We start from the raw sequence: 18,502 nt of genomic DNA on the forward strand, positions 1-18,502 counted from the left end.
TTGTTTCGTTTATTAGTAGAATTCTGCTTCTAGAGTTGGTTTTAGTTATCATTTAGGCAAAGGTTGCTGTGACTCTTTTAAAAAATAGATGTTGTTTTATTGTTTTTATAAAATAACATGAGGCAAACCAGTTGTGGGGCTTATTGTCATCTCCTTTGCAAGGGGAGACAACCCTTTCCAACAGAGAACACTGCAATGTATTAGTGAGTGACACATAATCTAATCATATATGGACTGATAAAGCACAAAGATTTTTAATTAACATAGTGGTTAGAGTGTGGAGAAGTTACATAGACTATAATAAAGAATCAGGAGTAGTTCCAAGGAACAGTTCTGAAAAAGGCAGGTGTTGTACATTTTTAGTGAGAAATATTAGAGTCACTCTTTCCTTTGCAATAGCCCAACATCTGTGAGAACAGATTTTAAAAGTGTTTGTCTTGACTGAAAACTCCAAATGGGGCAGAATCTTTATATGTCTAGTATGAAAACAGAAAGTTGTTCTAGCCTTGCATATTTTTTTCCTGCTCCAAAGGTTAGACACACAAAACTGAAATGTGGCTTTCCCTGATGGCAGATGCTAGCAATCATACTGATTAAAAACTTCCACCTCATAATTTCTTATCTAGCTTTATATTCCAAAGTAATTATATCATCATTTTTGTATTTTGTTTTGTTCTAAAAGGTGCTCTCCATTAATCAGGACAGTACTAAAAATGATGTCATTGCAATGGAGAAATCTTTGAGTGCGCTGAACCTTTTCCTGGCCACCTGCGTGGTGTTTGTAACAGATAACACAGCTAATGCGAGAAAACCACAATGGTGTTCTTGAAGGAGTGCAAGATGTTAGACCATATGTTCATAGACATGCGATGTGCCTTGTCATGTAGGTCATTTTGTTGCCAGGAACACTGTCATAACCCAAAGACAATATGAACCAGAAAAAATGGGATTTACTAAAGGATACTGAGAGACAGAAGCATTTCTTAAATCTCTAATTTTTAACCGGCAGTTGGAACTCCAGCAATTTGACCTAAAATAAAAAATTGTGGTAGAACTACTTGGAAAGAAGTGGTTTTGAGTGTGGCTAAATGTGCAGATAGGTGTGTACCAGTCAGCTATTTTTATTTACAGAAACCGGTCATCTTTGTTCATATTGTGTAAAATCCTATTGCTATTTTTGGGCGTCTGCATTCAGCTGTGTGCAAGGTAGTAAGAACATATGCATAGCTGTAAGAGAAAAAATGTCCTGTTTCAGGGGTCCCATTAAATATTATCAACACTTGATTATCAAAATATTAAACAATTAATGAAAATTGAAAGAAGTATTTTATGAAATAAAAGTAGAATGCATTCCATCAATGTAAATTCATTCCTCAAAAAAATTCTCGTCCCTCTTTTTGCTTCCTCTTTTGCTAAAAGACTTAACTCCCTTCATGCAGGAAATACGTCCCAAATTTCTTTTAATGTGTAACCTTAAAATGCTGTAGCTATATGCTCAAAAAAGAGAAATAAAAAACAAAAAGAACAAAAGCAAAACCCAAAAATCCCATAAACTCCTTCTGTAAATGTTCCTCTGAAGGTACTTATATATAACATCACATATATCTATTAACTATAGGGATAAAATAAGTTAATTAGATAAGGGATAAAATGAGTTCATTGGATTAGTGAAATAGATTAGATTAGATTAGATTAGATTTATGTCTATCTTTAGTTTTTAATTAGTTGTGTCATATTTCTAGAACAAGAATTGCGCTAATAGGAAGTAAATATTTTGCACTAAGAAAAAAAAAGACAAGAAAAATAAAAAAAAGATAATCCTTAGAGTTTTTACAGAATATACCATAATCCAATGTAACAATTAAAAAAAAAAAAGGAGGAAGGAAACACAGTCAAATAAAAACTGTTTTAAAGGTGTTGTGGGACTGCTCTTTTCGGACAGAATTATCAGAAACATTTCCGGGTAAATGCTTTGTAATCCCTGAGGACAAAATTATTTTCTGCATATTTACATGTACACACATTTTACTGCTGACTCTGAAAATTAAGCTAAAGTTATCTGCAAAAGTAGAATGCATAATATCTATACCATCCTGAAAATATTTAAGACTGTCTGCATAGCAACAACAGGAAATTCATAATATTTTAAAACAACATTTATGAAGAGAAGCTGTTCTGAGGACAGCTAAATGGTTCCATACTTGCAGAAATATTTCTGATACTTAATTTTACAGATGCTTATTGTTTTTTATTTAACTGACAAAAAACCCCATCACCTTTGGTGTGATAGCTTGATATAGTTCTAGTCTTTTTCTAATAATTCAGCAAGCTACAATACATAACAAGAACCAAGATTTAAAAAAAAACCCTGACTGCTTATGAAAAAATAGTGTAATTTTATTTATTTATGACTTTTGTAGTGATGAAGAATATTTCAATTAGAAAATTATTATGAATATGACAAAACAATATTATATATTATTATAATAAATGAAAGCCACATACAACTATTACATAACTTTTCAATATGTTTTTGTCAGTGAAACAAACTGTTCCCTTGATATAATTTAATTTCTAAGTGTGCTCTTTTCCATTCTTGCAGGGTATTTTCTGTGAAAATATGTCATCTGTATTTTTATTTTACCCGATGTGATAATTAGTAAGATGAAAAAGTCACAGTGAAAAAATAGTATCTATGCATGAAAAAGAATACATTTATTGTTTAAAGCTCGATAAATTCTACATTTAATCAAAGTTTATGTCATAGTACATAAAACAATAACTCTAATTCTAATTCCCCTCAAATCCAGAAAAACAATAATTTAAAGGAATGCAAAAAGCATATCTGTAAGATTTTTCAAAACAGAATAAAATTTTCTGAAAGTTGCTAGAGCATGAGTATCCCTGTGTATTTACAGATGAAGACGTTTCTACTCATTTGCACATTGCCATCTCAGATAAATGTATTCCTGATGCACACAGTCACAGTTCAGAATTTTGTTGTTTTTCTCTCAAACTGCCTCATGAAGATTACCATTTTTATTGAAAAGAATCAGAGTTTATGCATAAATTAATGACAGAGTTTTTGAAAGTTTCCTCTACTTAGAGGACAAGAATGATGACAGCATTTCTGACAGTAGCTTGACTAGCAATCAATTCACAAGAGAGTTAGATGACTTTAGAAAGTGATTTTTGACTCCAAGGTCATTTTAGCTGTCATGATGGCTGAACAAGCTGTCTTACCACTTTGACCAATGACTTCCTAAGCTGCAGGTCAAAGTTTGAATTTCAAGGCTTGGACCAGAAACAGTTGCAGTTCTCCCCTTCTCATACACTTGACCCTGCAAAGAAACTTCTGTTTTGTGTGAAAGGGGTTCCCAGGAAGCTAAATGTATTCTTTGTATTCAGCAAGAGATATTTTAAGCTACTTGAAATCCCACTCTATGGAATTTAATGCCTATCAGTAACTGACCCAACCCCAGCAGTGTTCAAAGCCAGGCTTTATAAGTCCTTAAGCAACCTGGATTAGTGCGAGGTACCCCTGTCCATGAACGTGAGGCTGGAGCAAGAACCTTTCCAACCCCTCAACAAACTATGATTATGATTAAATAAGACCTTTCAGGTGATAAAAGAGCGATGACTATTTAGGCCTATACATGGTGACTTTGTCTAACACAAAATTTCTATGTCATCAATGAACAGACAAATCTAAATCTGGTGGTCATGGTAACACGATACTTAATAAAACTTAATTCTAATAGTTGATTGTTTTCAAACAAGTATGAGATAATTAAAATTCACTAGAAAGCCTTGTTTAAGCTACTCCTAAGCAAATCCCTTATGGAAGGCGTTTAAATAAAAATGTCCTGTCATATGAAAGGTATATGTGTGGTGGTTTCAGATTCAAATCCAAATAAATATTACTTACGTTACCTCTACAATAAAAGTAAAACCTGATCCTCAGAAAGAAATGACACAATAAAATGACTGTAACTTTACTCCCTGCTTAACACAATCTTATTCTTTTCCAGCCTAGGGTATCAGGAGATGGCTAGTTAATGACATTGCTTCACTTAGCATTGGTCTTGAAAAAGAATGTCACATATTCTAATGCATAAAAAAGTGCTTCTTGGTTTTACTGCCCCCCTGCTTGCAGATTTATCAATCACAGATGTAAGTTGATTAAAGGTAGACAAATTTTAGCTCAGTCTTTGGATTTGAAATAAAATATAAAAGGACTGATGTACTGATCCTTGTATTGTGATATTTGCTCCTTCTGCTTCTCTGGGACAGAACTGAAAACAAACAAGGACATTAACAAGCAATGTAAAGACCCATAGAATGCCACAGATGGGGGGAACATGGGTGGAAACAAATCTGGCAACTCCCCAACCACTATTTAAAAAGTATCAAACAGGTTTCCTGAACCCCCAATAAGGAAGATTTCTCTAAGATGTGTGTGTGTTGTTTAACTGATTATGCTCTATATAGGTAATGATAATTATAGTGGGTACTCAAGCATGCTATCATTCATTCCCATTCCTTTTTTTATAAATCTACTGCACAGCTACAGAACAACAAAGTCAGATCAGCCATTATATGGGAACAGATAGAAATGATTTTCTCAAAGACCTGACTTATCCTATCTTTGAAAGAGTTGGATGAGTTTATGGATTGGTGTACAATATAACTGGCAGATGGAGAGATTGATGTTATTGAAGAGTGAATTATCAAGTCAAGAAGTACTCTCCTGTCTAGTCACACACACTTCCTGCAACTGATTCAAAAAAGAATAGTGTCTGCTCATTTAGGTACAACTAAATATTGTCACATATAAAGATGCTACCATTTTATGGATAATTTACAGAGAGGACCAATACAGAGAGACTAAATGTCATTACTGTGATATTTAAGGCTTTGGAAACAGGCTTTGATTTATACGGTCTTAGGGATTATGGCCCAAGAAGTTTTTCTTAGAAGAATTTGCCTCCAGCTTTAACTGTTCTTATTTCTCTGCACTGAATGTTATTTTTTTCCTTACAGTGAATAAGCAGTAATAGTATAGTGATATAAATACTTTTCAAAAGCTGTTAGCTCATACTTCGGTATTGTATGAGCAACATTTCAGGTCCTTTAAGAAAAAAAATAGTAATACTATGAGGTTGTATTTTGTCTTCTAGAAAGAGGAAAGATGGTGACTTCTTAAGGACAAGGGTTAAGGAGTATCTTCTAAAATTTGTCAGTGCAATGGGAACATTGTCAAAATCTCTATTCCCATGGTTTTTGTTCTTTGCTCTGTTGGTGCTGACATGTTTTTTTAAAGACTTGTTCAAACTAATACAGTAAGGAAGAAGTCCAGAGAGCTGTCTATATGTCTGATAGCAGTCATTTGGTCTAGACAAATCAGCAATTTATGATAATATATAAGAATTACAACTGTTTTCTAACTTGATATAGAGTGAAACAATAACTTGCAGAAATGGAAACTCAAGTTTCAGAACATATGACAGCTCCTTTTTGTTTTTCAAGGATCAGTTATAAACACAGTCCTTTTTGTGTACTACATAAATAATACAGAAATATAATTAAATTTCTTAATCTTTGTAAAAATTGCATATACAAAATAGTCTTTCTATTAGTATATTTTACTAATAGGTACAACTTTATTCATTAAAAGTATAATGTTTACATTCAATGAAGCCACAAGAAATACATTTCACTGCTTCTGCAGTAGTTCTTGTTGTTATCACTCTTCAAAAATTCTAAAATTTATGAAACATAAAAAATTCAATGAATCTAAACATAAAAGCATCATATCATAAAGCAGTTATGAAACTGCCTTAACCAAAAGATAAGAAGCATATTAAGAACTGGCTTCAGCAGTACTTCCACAATCACTAAAGTAATGTAAGGAAAATAAAATCTCATAGCCAAATTTTACTATTTGATTCTCAGAGTTTTATAGTATCTGAATTGGTGCACCAAATAACTTTGTCCATATTGTGTATTATAGTTTCTCCTTTATTAAACAAAACAAACCATAACTGTTTAGAAGCCCATGGCTTCTAAATTTCAACTGAGATATAAAATCCTAGCTCGTCTAGTTCAGCTGTGTAGATAAAATTTTGTAGTTAACTGAGGAAGACACTGGCTTAGTCTTCAGATTTTAATGACTAGGCTGGCAAAGTGTATTCTCCTCATTAATAAATAGCAAAACAGCATGCTATGTACAGGTGTACCTATTCTACATACTTGAACAACCTGTCCACTCTGGGCAGCAAAGGGAGTGCAACATGACTGACTCCCGATCACTGTAAGGCTGCTCAGATTTTGTAAACAATGTCTTCAAAAGGCCTCAATGCACTACAAGCAACTGCCTGTGACGATACTCATTGAGGACTAAATTTAATTTACAATCCATCCACCAACAGTGCTATTAAGGATAAGGAGAAATTCACAACACCTGGAATCCCATCAAAATAAAAACAAGGCTCCTGTTAAACTACAAATTTACATATTTTTCCCTCTGCAATATTCTCATCACCCTGCCTGTATACCTGCACTATATTTTAATAGGTTGCTGTCAAATAAACTCAATGAGATTAAGTAACACATCGGAAAAACAATTTGGTGCATTTTTTCACTCAACTTCAACAAATTTAAGGTGTATAGAAGCACCACTATGTTGCTCAGATAAATAAAGGATTCTCCCAAAGTAGAGGTTAGTAGCACAAATCAATAAAATTGAAATATGCCTTCTGTTTCTCTTTCAGCACTACAATAATTTTAATTCAGGGAGCTTTTACCTTATAGATTTTAAACCCAAAATAAAGCTGCAGAATAAGTTGAGAATATAAGAATGTTAAACATCAGGTTTTCAGAAGAGGAAAAGTCAGACTAATACATATTTATCTTGAGATGTGCTGTAGACCAAATAATTTCAAAGAAAATTGTACCATTTTTTCATGTATTCAAAAAGGGACATACATTTTAACTTATAATTGCTTTTTTAAATTATCAGAATATAAATCCTTTTTACCGTCTTAATAGTTTCCTTCAGATTCTAAAATTCTGAATGTGGAATGGAAAAAATATGAAAAAAAGAATCCTGTGCAGCTGAGATTTTAATTTATACTAATGACCAGAAAAGCTATTTTAGATGCAGTTATAGTAGTAAATACATATACAGCTAAATCTTTCTATGAAGAAATAAAAAATGTGCATACACATTATAAAAATGCATCTACAGTGTACGTACTTTAATGACACAGTGATCAAACAAGCAGATCATGGACTCATTTTAACTTGAAAACAAAACTACTTTGAAAATAACAAAGTAATTTATTTTAGATAGAGAGGATTATTAGTCAAGTTTTGGAAATGTCACCAGTGCGTTAGTCAACAGACTACTTCGTCTGCCATATACACTTTGGGAATTTCTGAATATGGTTATGGTTTACAAACGACAGTACAGCTCCACTGAACTCATATTGTCAAAAAGACATTAGAAAAGATAAAGAATTTTCAAGTATTAATAACAATAATAGTTACAAAACCAGCCATTTGTGAAACAAAGTGTTTTCAAAGATTAAGAAACAGATATTAAGCATCTAAATGAGCAACAAAAAAAGATATATATAATCCACATTTATGTTTTAAAGGTGACACTCCTTGGTTTGGCAGACAGATATTTTATCCTGTCTTTCCCATAAGCCTTTCTAGTACTAATTTCAAGCTACATTTTTTTTCTTTTGGAAATTTCTAGTATTTTCTGTCTTAGTGAGATCTTCCTTTGTTTCTTCTTCTTCTTCTTTTTCTTCCAATTTAAATCTCCACTCTCTACTATGTGCATTTATGTTTAAATTTGAAGTGTCCTTTTTTCTCCTTTAGTGTTATCCTGGGCCCTCCAAAAACTCTAGAAAGACCAGCTGTATGTGTTTTTTTGACTCTGGTTTGATGCAAAATTAAATTAGACTCTACTTAGACAAAGGTTAAAATAAAATAAAATGCAAGAAATTAAATTCTCAAAGATAAATCTCTAAACATGTAGCAGAAAAAAGACATATAACAAAAAAGAGTCCAAAAAAGAAAAACAATAAATCAAAAATAAAATTATTTCTTAAAAATGCTTTAACATTCTCATTAAAAAAATGTGAAACCAAATTGGTTTTGACTGAACCAGTCTGTATTGGATGAAGGTATCAAGGTTTTGGTGTTTTGGGATAGTTTCCACCAATCCAGTTTAAGTAATTCCAAAGACACAAGAAGTAATCTTGCTGAGGGAAACTATACAAGACAGAAAATTTCTGAGTTAGAGCTTATCTCAAGAAAACAATTATACATGAAGTTGGAACAGTGATTAAAGCCTGTGTCCTTTCAAAAGTGTCTAGGTATGTTTTAGAAGGAAATACACTTGTCAGGACTGGCATATCATACATGTAAATCAGCTTTCACAGCAGTTGGACCACGTCTACTAGCTCCATTACTGGCCAATTTCAAACAAAATGCAGGCCCTTGAAAATAGGTACTGATAACCTAGAAAAGACAGTGAAAACAGACATTGGAGCAAGCAGGAAGACAACTGGAACATGAGAAACCTAATTTCATGGAACTCCAGGACTGTTAGAGTTGGAAGGGGCCTCTGAAGATCAAGTCCAATGCCCCTGAGAAGGCAGCACCACCTAGAGCAAGTGACACAGGAATATATTTAGGTTAGCTTTGAATTTTTCCAGAAAAGGAGGGAGACTCCACAATCTTCCTGGGCAGCCTGTGCCAGTGGTCTGCCATACAAATATAAAGTTCTTCCTTGTGTTAAGGAGAAAATTGTTGTGTTTTATTTATGGCTTTTGCTCCTCTTTCTGTCACTAGACTACACTGAAAAGTCTGTGGCACCATCTTCCTGACACCTGATCTTGAGATATTTATATGTTTTGATGAGATTCCCTTCCCAGTCTTCTCTGCTGGATCCTCTCCAGTAGTTCCGTATTTTTCTTGTACCAAGGGGCTCAGAACCAAACACAGTACTCCAAATGTGGCTTTTTCTAAGTGCTTATGACTGTGGATATCTTATTTTCCAACAGAATCCTAATTTCATCTAGAATATGAAAAGACATCCCAGTTTTTGCGTCATTGATGTTTGACTACTGTGAATTGCAGTAAATCATTACACTTCTCATATCCATAAATTATTTTCTAAAAAAAATTGGTAATTTTTGACAGTTTGGTGTGGTATGAGAAAAATAAAGGAAATAAATATTGATTCCAGTTCTAATAAAAGCTTCAATTCTGAATTTTTTGAGTGAGGATGAAATTGAAATGTTAAAATTTTCAGAATAAGCCTTCCACTAATTTAAATATCTAATAGGTCTGACAATAAATATTCCTCTCTTTAAGTCTTGATAGGAAATATAAACAGATTTTTAATAGCTCTGTAAAATCACTGGGTCTAATTCTGATGTCTAACTTGATGAACTCAAATTGATATTGATGTTTACTGAATGAATCCATAATTTTCCATTACTTAAAAGCCAATCCCAATTTTCCATGATAGCAACAAATTTTTATAGAAGCTGAAGAGTTTCTTATACAGATCCAAATTTCATTTTATTCATTTAAGCAAACTCTAATGAGAGGCAGGGGAAGAAAAAAAAAGAGTTAAGCAACTGTAAATTTCAAGTCTTGAAATCATCAACAAAATCCCAGTTTTTGGAGAAAGGGTAGTACAAGCAAGTTACATTTATTAAAAAATGTCTTTCTCTGGCTTTTAATTATATTCACATTCTAGCTTCCTATAGTAAAAAAAAAATTCAGTTTATGAAGGCAAGAGATACTATTCCTGAAAAAGTCTAGTTGAGCAGCTAGAACCAGTGTATTTGGTTAAGTACTTAATATTTTATTTGTTTTCTCTAAAAGCTGGTGTATTTTCTGTTAAAGGAACAGGAGTATCATTTGTGTATACTCCTGATTAATACCTGGATCCTATATTGTTTATTCCCTTTTTTCTCAAACTCTTTTATAGGATTATGCAGGTGTAGAAGTGCAGACCATCGGTTCACAGTGCCTAGGAGAATATCAGCAAAAATTTCCCTTTGAGCGCAGATATTAGAAGGAGCTTGAAAGAATACTGAAGGATGCTCTACGGTTGAAAGAAAACTGTCTGTATATCAAGGGCCAGAGTTTCATTGTAGCATGAGTCTTACAAAACTGACAATGGGTACAGTGCAGTAACATCATTCAGTTGAAAAATGCATGTCTGTGTTGATATCAAAAGGATGACATCAGACCATAACACTGTCTGGATGAAAACCTAATAGAATTACTTTTGAGTGCTGCCATTGTGCTCTGTCAATCTCTGGTAATGGATTTTTTCCCTCTGGTTAATCTAGCATGAATTTTTTGATGTTTCAGGTCTTATTGAAAAATAAGAGTTTCGTGTGTTGGTAGGTACAAATGGAATTTTGATAATTAATCCTAAAATCATATATTGGTTGGAAATCTGAAATGCTGTAAAATAGTACTTTTTAAATTATAAAAGGTAAAGATCAAAATGTCTGTGTAGTGGCTACTTACTAATGTAAGTCAAGGCAAAAACCTAGATTGTGATTGATTGTGAAAAGAATGCTTAACCAGACCATGTAAATTTTTTCAGTCATTGCCTTTTTTTTCGAGGGAAGAGTATGGCAGATAATGTGGGATTAAGTCATAAAACCTAAATCCTAATTAAGACATATATCTTAACATAAATCATAGATCTAAAATAAAACTTGAGCTGGAGGTAGAGCAGCTGTGGATGAGTCTTAGTGTCATTGAACCACCCTAAAGGAGTAGGAAGATGGTCATAAAGCAACTGACTTTCTCCTAGGATCCTAACCTGAATTCTATTCCATTTAATGCATTTCACAATCAAGTGGACTACTAATGGCAGATTTGTTGATTAAAAAAAAGTTAAATCAAAAGAAAAAATCATGTCATAAAGACAAAATTAAATCCAATTTATTACTGACAGTAATTAAATGGTAAGTAACTTCCTAAAATAATACTTAGATCAATACAATGTAAGAACATTAAACAATGCCTGTATTGAATCAAGATCAGCCAAGTACCTTGACACTCTCTCTGCCAGTGGCACAGGAATGTTGTTTTTATGATGCTTCTCAGATTTCAGTGCTGGAAGGAACATGGAAAAGGCATGAGCCAATTTCTAAACTTTGTCAGCAACACTCTCTGGGTGCCTGAATATTTTCTACTTTCTTTTACTCACTGGGACAGGATTTTTCTTTGGTTGTGTAAAACTGTGCTTTTATTTACTCAATTGCTATCTCTCTGGAGCAGCAGATTCAACTAGCTTTTAAGATAGCCACCTTCAGGGGGCTGTGTAACATTCAGAACTATTAATGGATGCAGCCTTAATGTGTTTTTTTGTTGACTGCAGTACAAAATAATAATAATTTTCTGCTGGGAAGAAAATATACTTGGTCTATTTCTGACAGCCATTGAGGGACTTGGCTACTCAAGGGAACAAGCACAGGGACAAGCTTTTACATGTTTTTGGAACCATGTAATCTGACTGAACCTGTAGTACTTGTGAGAGCTGTGAAACTAAAGATTCTCAGTCTTTGAACTTCCTGAGTGGAATTTGTTACTAAATTACATTCATAAAATATATGCTTTTAATTACTATAGCTTTAAATCATCCTTTGTTGTTGAATCAAACATGAATACACTGGCAACTTAGAGATGCTAAATCTGCTTAACTCTGTTATGCATAAATTTCCATTAATCTTCCAACCATATTTTTTAAACAATTTTCAATTTTGAAGGAATATCTTAAGAAAAGAGAAATCATCTGAAAATGCATTAATGAAAGATTCAAAACATTTTCCAAGAAGGGAGGTGATGATATAAAAAGCCATGAGGGAACAGCAACACTTGCATCTCTATTTGTTTTTTCTTTACCAAAGCTCCCTTGATTTAGATGCACTACCCATACTTATGCAGCTCTTTTGCTCATTCATTTGTTCATTCACTACCAACAAGGGGCAGATTCTCCTGAAATGAATATGTGGGATAAGTGCTGAAATTTCTATTGCATGCATTCACTTGACTGGAAATGTATGCATATGTGCAATATAAAATTTAATGATCATGCTAAATATTTAAGTGTTAGCAAAATGCACCAACACCTGCCTCCTTCCGTATAGTAGTTAATGGCTTACACATCAAGCCATTGCAATTCTTGTGTTTCCTAAAGCATATTTTATAAGTAGTTTTTAATCACAAAGAAAAACTGAGCAATAATCACTCGAGCTTTTGAAGAAGCTGGCCATGTTTTGTTGTCATTGAATTTATATAACCATTCCTGGTTTACTTAATGTGACACTAGTAGCAGACCAATTCTCTTTCATGATTTTCTCTTTTCTCTTCACAGCCACAAGTGCCTTAGAATAAAGTAGCTTGTTTTATATTAGATGAAATACATACAGTTGCACAGAACAATTAAAAAAAGAATTAGTAAATGTCTGTATTAATGTATAGGTGCTAATTGCAATCAGTTACTGAGAATCATCTGCTAAAAGGTAAGTCCTTTTAAGGCTGTTTGATTAAAATATTGTGTTTGCCTGTCCTGTCGACTAGTGTGAAAAATATTTTTTATAGCATACATTGCATCTCTTCCAACATTAATTTATCTAGCACTCTGAAGCTGAAATGGTTACTGCAAAAGCAAGTTGAATCTGCTGCTAAAGAGTAATAAGAAATACATTTTTACACAACCAAAGAAAAGTTCTGTCCCAGTAAGTAGAGGAAAGCAGGAAATACTCAGGCACCCAGAGAGTGTTGCTGACAAACTTGAAGAACAATGTCACATTTGGAGACTAAGATGACACACTCATTCATTCGTGTTTAGTAAGGAGGGATAGAAAGTTTAAAGGAGTGTAGTCCTAGGCATTAAAGATATGCAACTTAGGTCTTGTTTCTCTGCTATTACACATATGGGACTTCCTGCTAATTTAATTACCTTATTTTCCTCCCCATTAATTTTGTGGTGCCTGGGTGTGTTCTGGAAAGAGGTGCACTTCTACCATGAACCCTTGACAGAACTTCTGTAGGCTTCTACTTCAGCCTCTCAGTCACTTTCATGTGCACCAATATGATGTAAAGTGTGCAAGGGCATAGCTATTTACAGAGGCAATTCTTTGAGCTGCTTGCTGAAGGTGAAATCCTAAGCCATAGACGTTAACATCCAATTTAACCATTCTCTGATTAACTAACTTGCCCATGACAATCTATTTGGGAGCTGTCTGTTCTGAAAAAACATCATGCTTTTATATTCTCATGCTCTTGCTGATTCAAACTTATACTCAGAAAAGTTTATTTTGCAGCCTTGAAATACAAAAAATATACTGGACAAATAGTTACAAGTTGAAATATATTAATAATACTGGGGGACAACTACTACTACTACTACTACTACTACTACTACTACTACTACTAGTGCAAGTTTGAATTTATAAATGCCACTACAGAGGTCATCATTACAGAAGTTCGGCAGTAGAAAGTTAAGGAAATATTCATCTGTACAACCAAGACAGTAAAATTAATTAAAAAGAAAAAAAGAGGGTATGGCAAAATTTGTAATTGCAAAATAATAATAATAAAACCCAAGTAATCACACCTCTTTTTTATTTTTTTAATGTATTTTTTAATTTGGGACAGTCATAGTGATATTTAAGGCGTCAATTTGATAATGTAATCATACCCTTATATTTTATATGAAGAAAGTATTGTAAAAGAACAAGATACAATACCAAAAGTAATATCTAAAACCACATATAAATGTTATTTTACCCTCAAGATAGCTAAAGCCCCTAGAACAGCATTGATATGAGTGTTTAGTAATTATACGAGTATTTACTTTGACTTTCCCCGCACCTGTAGGAATGCTGGGATATAGTTGAAACTTTGTTTGCATTAATGAAACAATTTCTGGCATCCGCAGCTGTCCTGTGCAATAAGGAAAATGAATATTCTCTAACAAGCTAGAATCCTCTTGTGCTGCTGCTGGTGGTTTCTAATTTTACTACAGGCACAGTTCCTCAATGCTTCAGCTCATTATAGAGACAAATATCACTCAGTTACAGGTAACTTTTCATTCTAACGTGCTTATGCCACTGATGTCTGTGCTTCAGAGATATTCTGTTTTGCACCTGAAATTACTTTCTGTGTTACAGCTATGAAGTGTGATTAGAAAAAAAGATACAGCAATTTAGATAAACCCCCACTAAATGGCTCAACTGAAACAAAGCTGAAAATGAAGGTATAAATGGCTGAAGTGATTAAGACTGTCAAGTTCTCCCAGGTCCTGTTAGAGAATGAAATAGCTGATGGATTATTATTTATCCCTGAATGTGAGTTTTGGGGATTTAATTAAAGATGTTCTATTATATTTTTCAAAGCCTATTTGAGGCTGTGAATCAAGACCCGCAATAACAGAATATGGTATTGTTAATGGAAAAAAATGGATAACTAGAAACTTCAGAAATGTCCATTTTTTAAACTGCAATTTGACTGCTTGATTTTTTTCCCTTTATATGAGTCAAAGAACAAGATGATGTTAAGAATGTCAGATGTTTTTGTGAAAAGTGAATATTTGCTAGCTATTATAAATACTGCTTTGCTCACTGATCACTATTGTTACTGTAAAAAAGAAAGTATATAAATGTATCTTAAAATAAAAAAAGAAGATATCCTTACAATACACACATGATCAATGGCTGCAAATAGGATCACAAAAAAGCTATTAGTAAAAGGATAACTTTCCTCATTAATAAAGTTCTTCAACACACATGGAAAGTATAAGCACAGCCATGGGACTCCATTTCAAGAGGAGAATGCACCACATTTTCCAGCAAATTTGAAATAGAAACAAAAATTATTACTAAATTTGCAGATCACAAATGATAGTTTTTAAAGTGTTTATATATACAGTAATCAGGGGAAAAAAAGTTGAATTTAGTTGAAATACAATGCCAAGCTCTCCTCATCTGGCTTAGCTAAACTAAGATGAAAAAAGACAAGCCAGGCAGCACTCAGTATAAACTGTGATGACCTGATTAGGTGCCAGAGGAGGCTAGGTTAATTATCAGACAGAAAATTAAACCTCCAGCTGCAGCTCATTCAGTAAAAGTTTTCTTTTTGAAAGGTCTATAACTACAAACAAAGGAATAAAACAACATTTTACCTTTAGGGAAACACTGCGACACTGTTCTGTTGTATGAAGAAGAGCAAAGAGATTCACTGAGGAGAAAAAAATAAACATTTTATAAAAGTGCCCCATGAGGGAGCCTAGTTGAACCATGTATATTTTTTGGGTCAAACACATAGGCCATTATCATCTTCTATCAGTTTTAAGGAAGTGAGCAAGGCAAGGTAGTGTGGCCTGAAAACTGAAGAAACTCTTTTTCCACTGGCTCACACTTTTTCTGTTTCTACTAGGATAGTAGTCAGGATTCACTTTCCCACATAACACAGCCCTTTTTGGAGGAATCATTGATATAGGGGCAAAATTTTCTGGAGTTTCTCAAGAGACGCGGGTATACAATCAAGAATTGGTCTCCACCAAGTACTTGCTTTCATTAAGCAACTGTTATACCTCTCAAAAATCTGTGTCGAGACTACACTACATTGCAGACAAATTTAGTTTAAGAGGTTAATTTAATATCTGCAAGTCTGCCTTATCCATTTGAAGGTTGACTTGGATAAAATGGAACTTGCCTCAGAAATTGAGTTGTGAATCTGGTGCTCAGAACTAGCTGTTTATGTATGAGTGTGCACATATGTATTTGAAGTAGATAGCTACACACAAATCAGAACAGTTGATAATGATTTTTTAAAAGGAACTCTGTAAAAGATATCTATATAGAAATTCTTGTTTGATCCAGTTCAAATTTTTTCAACACTTTTGGCTGATGAACATAGTCAAAATTGATAATGTTTACCACCATGCACATGTTGAGTAAATCACCAAAAAACTTTATCATGTATTTTGCATGCCCCTTCAATTATTTTTCTAAGTAAATAAATTGTTTTGAACTTCAGTCTTCTAATATGCAAAAAACTTACACTACAGTTATGTTATTTTGGAAAAAAGAAAAGCACAGGGGAGAAATTCCCTATGTATCAAAAGTTTTGAAAAATGTTATGTAGGAATAATTATTTGTTTTAAAACACACAAAGAATAACAAAATATGTTTTATTATATTTCTGGAACCAGTTTTCAAAGGAAAAATTGACAAGAAAATTGACAAAAATTGACCATATTGACAAGATAAGGGAGAAGGGAAAATGCAAATAAGGTTGTCAATATAGTCAATTTTTCTTCTGAAAACACTTTTTGCTGGCCTTTATCCAGCAAAATATCCCAATACACCAGGAATCAAGATTCTTGGGACAGCAAGGAAGGCACACAAAAAGCTCATCTATCTTGGACCCCAGGAGAGAAGATCTTTAGCATCAAGTATCTGTTTGGTAGAATACTGTGGCACACAGCCTTGGAGGGAAGAAGGGCTCAAGAAGGATGGTAAATATTCAAGAATCACCTCTACAAGCTCAGAAATGGTGCATGCAAACAAAAAGGAAATCAGGCAAAAATACCAGGAGGCCTGCATTAATAAAAAAGGAGATTCTGGATAAAGTCAGACACAAAAGTGAAACCTGCAGAGGATGTAAAAAAGGACATGCACTCTAGGAGGAATACAAAGAAACTATCCAGGATTACAGGGATCAGGTTAGGAAAGCTAAAACCCTGATGAAATTAAATCTGGCCAGTGATGGCAAAAAGAAAATATTCTAATAGCTAAAAGAATTGGTGATAAAAGTAAGACTAGGCAAAATGGGGGTTCTGTCTGGAAGAAATCGAGAGATCTGTTTACCCACAAGGTGGAGAAGACTGAGGTTTCTAATTACATGTTTGTTTTGGTCATCACTGTCAAGTGCTCCAGATACTGTGTCAAAAAGGCAAAGGCAGGGACTGGAGAATGAAGAGCAGCCCATTGTATGATAAGATTAGGTCTGAGACCATCTAGGGAACCTGAAGGTGCATAAGTCCATTGAACCTTGATTAGAGGCCTCTGTAAGTCTTGAGGAAACTGACGCTAGAAGTTGCTATGCTACAGTATAGTAGACATATATGAGAAGTTGTGACAGTCAGATGAATTTCCTACTGCCAGAAAAAGGAGAAAGAAGACATCAGTTTTTAAATAGGTGAGAAGGGAAGACCTAAGGAGGTACAGGCAGGAAGTCTCACTTCTGTGCTTGGCATAATTATGGAACAGATCCTTCTGAAAATTATTCCAAGGTAGATGTAAAATAAAGAGGTGATTGTTGACAGCCAGCCAGGCTTCACTAAGGGTAAATCATGCCTGAAAAACCTGGAAAAGGCAACAGACATAATCTACATGGTATTTGTTCAAAGTGTTTGACTCTGTCCCACAAAACACTTGGTTTCTAAATTGGAGAGTCAATTGGGTTTCACAGATAGACCACTCAGTGAACAAGGAATTGGCTGAGTGGTTGCACTTAAAGTCTTGTGTTCAATGGCTTGATGTCCAGATGGATATTGGTGGTGCTCCTCAGGTGCTAGTATTGGGATGGTGCCATTTAACATTTCTACTGGAGACATAGGCAGTGGGATTGAGTATACCTTTGGAAAGTTTGCCGATGACACTGACACACTGAAGGGAAGGGATGCCATTCAGAGGGATTGAGAGGCTTGAGAATGGCCAAAAGGAGCCACAGGAATCTCAAAAAGGCTAAATGGAAGGTCCTGCACCTGAGTCTGGGCAATCCTAAACACTAATACAAGAAATGGATTGGGAGAAGTGTTAGAGAGAAGGACTCAAGACTGCTGGTTGATGGGAAGCTCAACATAATATATGATAATGGACCAGAAAAACAAAAGAATCCTGGTCTGCATCAGAAGGAGCATGGCCAGCTGGTCACGGAGGTGATGCTTTCCTTCTACTCTGTTCTTGTGAGACCTCCACCAGAAGTACTGTCTCTAGCTCTAGAGGTCTCAACACAAGCAGGACATGGACATGCTGTAGAAGATCCAGAGGAGGGCCACAAAGATGACCAAAGGGCTGGAATAGTCTGAAGAACAGCAGGTTCTGGAGAGACATTACTAGATCCTTCTAGCACTTAAAGGGGCCTACAGAAAAGACGGAGAGGGACTTTTTACAAGGGCATGTACTTTTAGGACAAGAATGAAGTACTTTAAACAGAAAGGAGTTGTATCTAAGTTTGTGGTAAGGAAAGAATTCTTCACTATGAGAATTGTGAAATGCTGGAACAGGTCTCCCAGTGAAGCTGTGGAGTCTCCATCCCTGGAAGAGTTCAGAGCCAGGTTGTGTGGTGTTTTGAGCAACCTGGTCTAATGAAAGGTGTCCCTGCCCATGGCAGGATGGTTGAACCAACCTATCCTTAAGGATCCCTTCCAACTTGAACC

General features: G+C 34.4%; 1 protein-coding gene across 42 annotated transcripts in view; it reads right to left on the reverse strand.

The window, feature by feature from the left end:
* The window catches only part of PTPRD (protein tyrosine phosphatase receptor type D), a 1,159,824-nt gene that overhangs the window by 611,832 nt on the left and 529,490 nt on the right, over positions 1-18,502 (reverse strand). For 41 of the 42 annotated variants that reach the window (XM_064736631.1, XM_064736633.1, XM_064736620.1 and 38 more), the window contains exon 7: positions 15,239-15,294. The exons of the other annotated variant lie outside the window; for it this stretch is intronic. The gene's annotated coding sequence lies outside the window, so the exon portion shown is untranslated. The remainder of the gene's footprint in view (positions 1-15,238; positions 15,295-18,502) is intronic. 42 annotated transcript variants of the gene reach the window in all.

This window comes from Zonotrichia leucophrys, chromosome Z, assembly GCF_028769735.1.
Source record: "Zonotrichia leucophrys gambelii isolate GWCS_2022_RI chromosome Z, RI_Zleu_2.0, whole genome shotgun sequence".
In the NCBI taxonomy this organism is placed as follows: Eukaryota; Metazoa; Chordata; class Aves; order Passeriformes; family Passerellidae; genus Zonotrichia; species Zonotrichia leucophrys.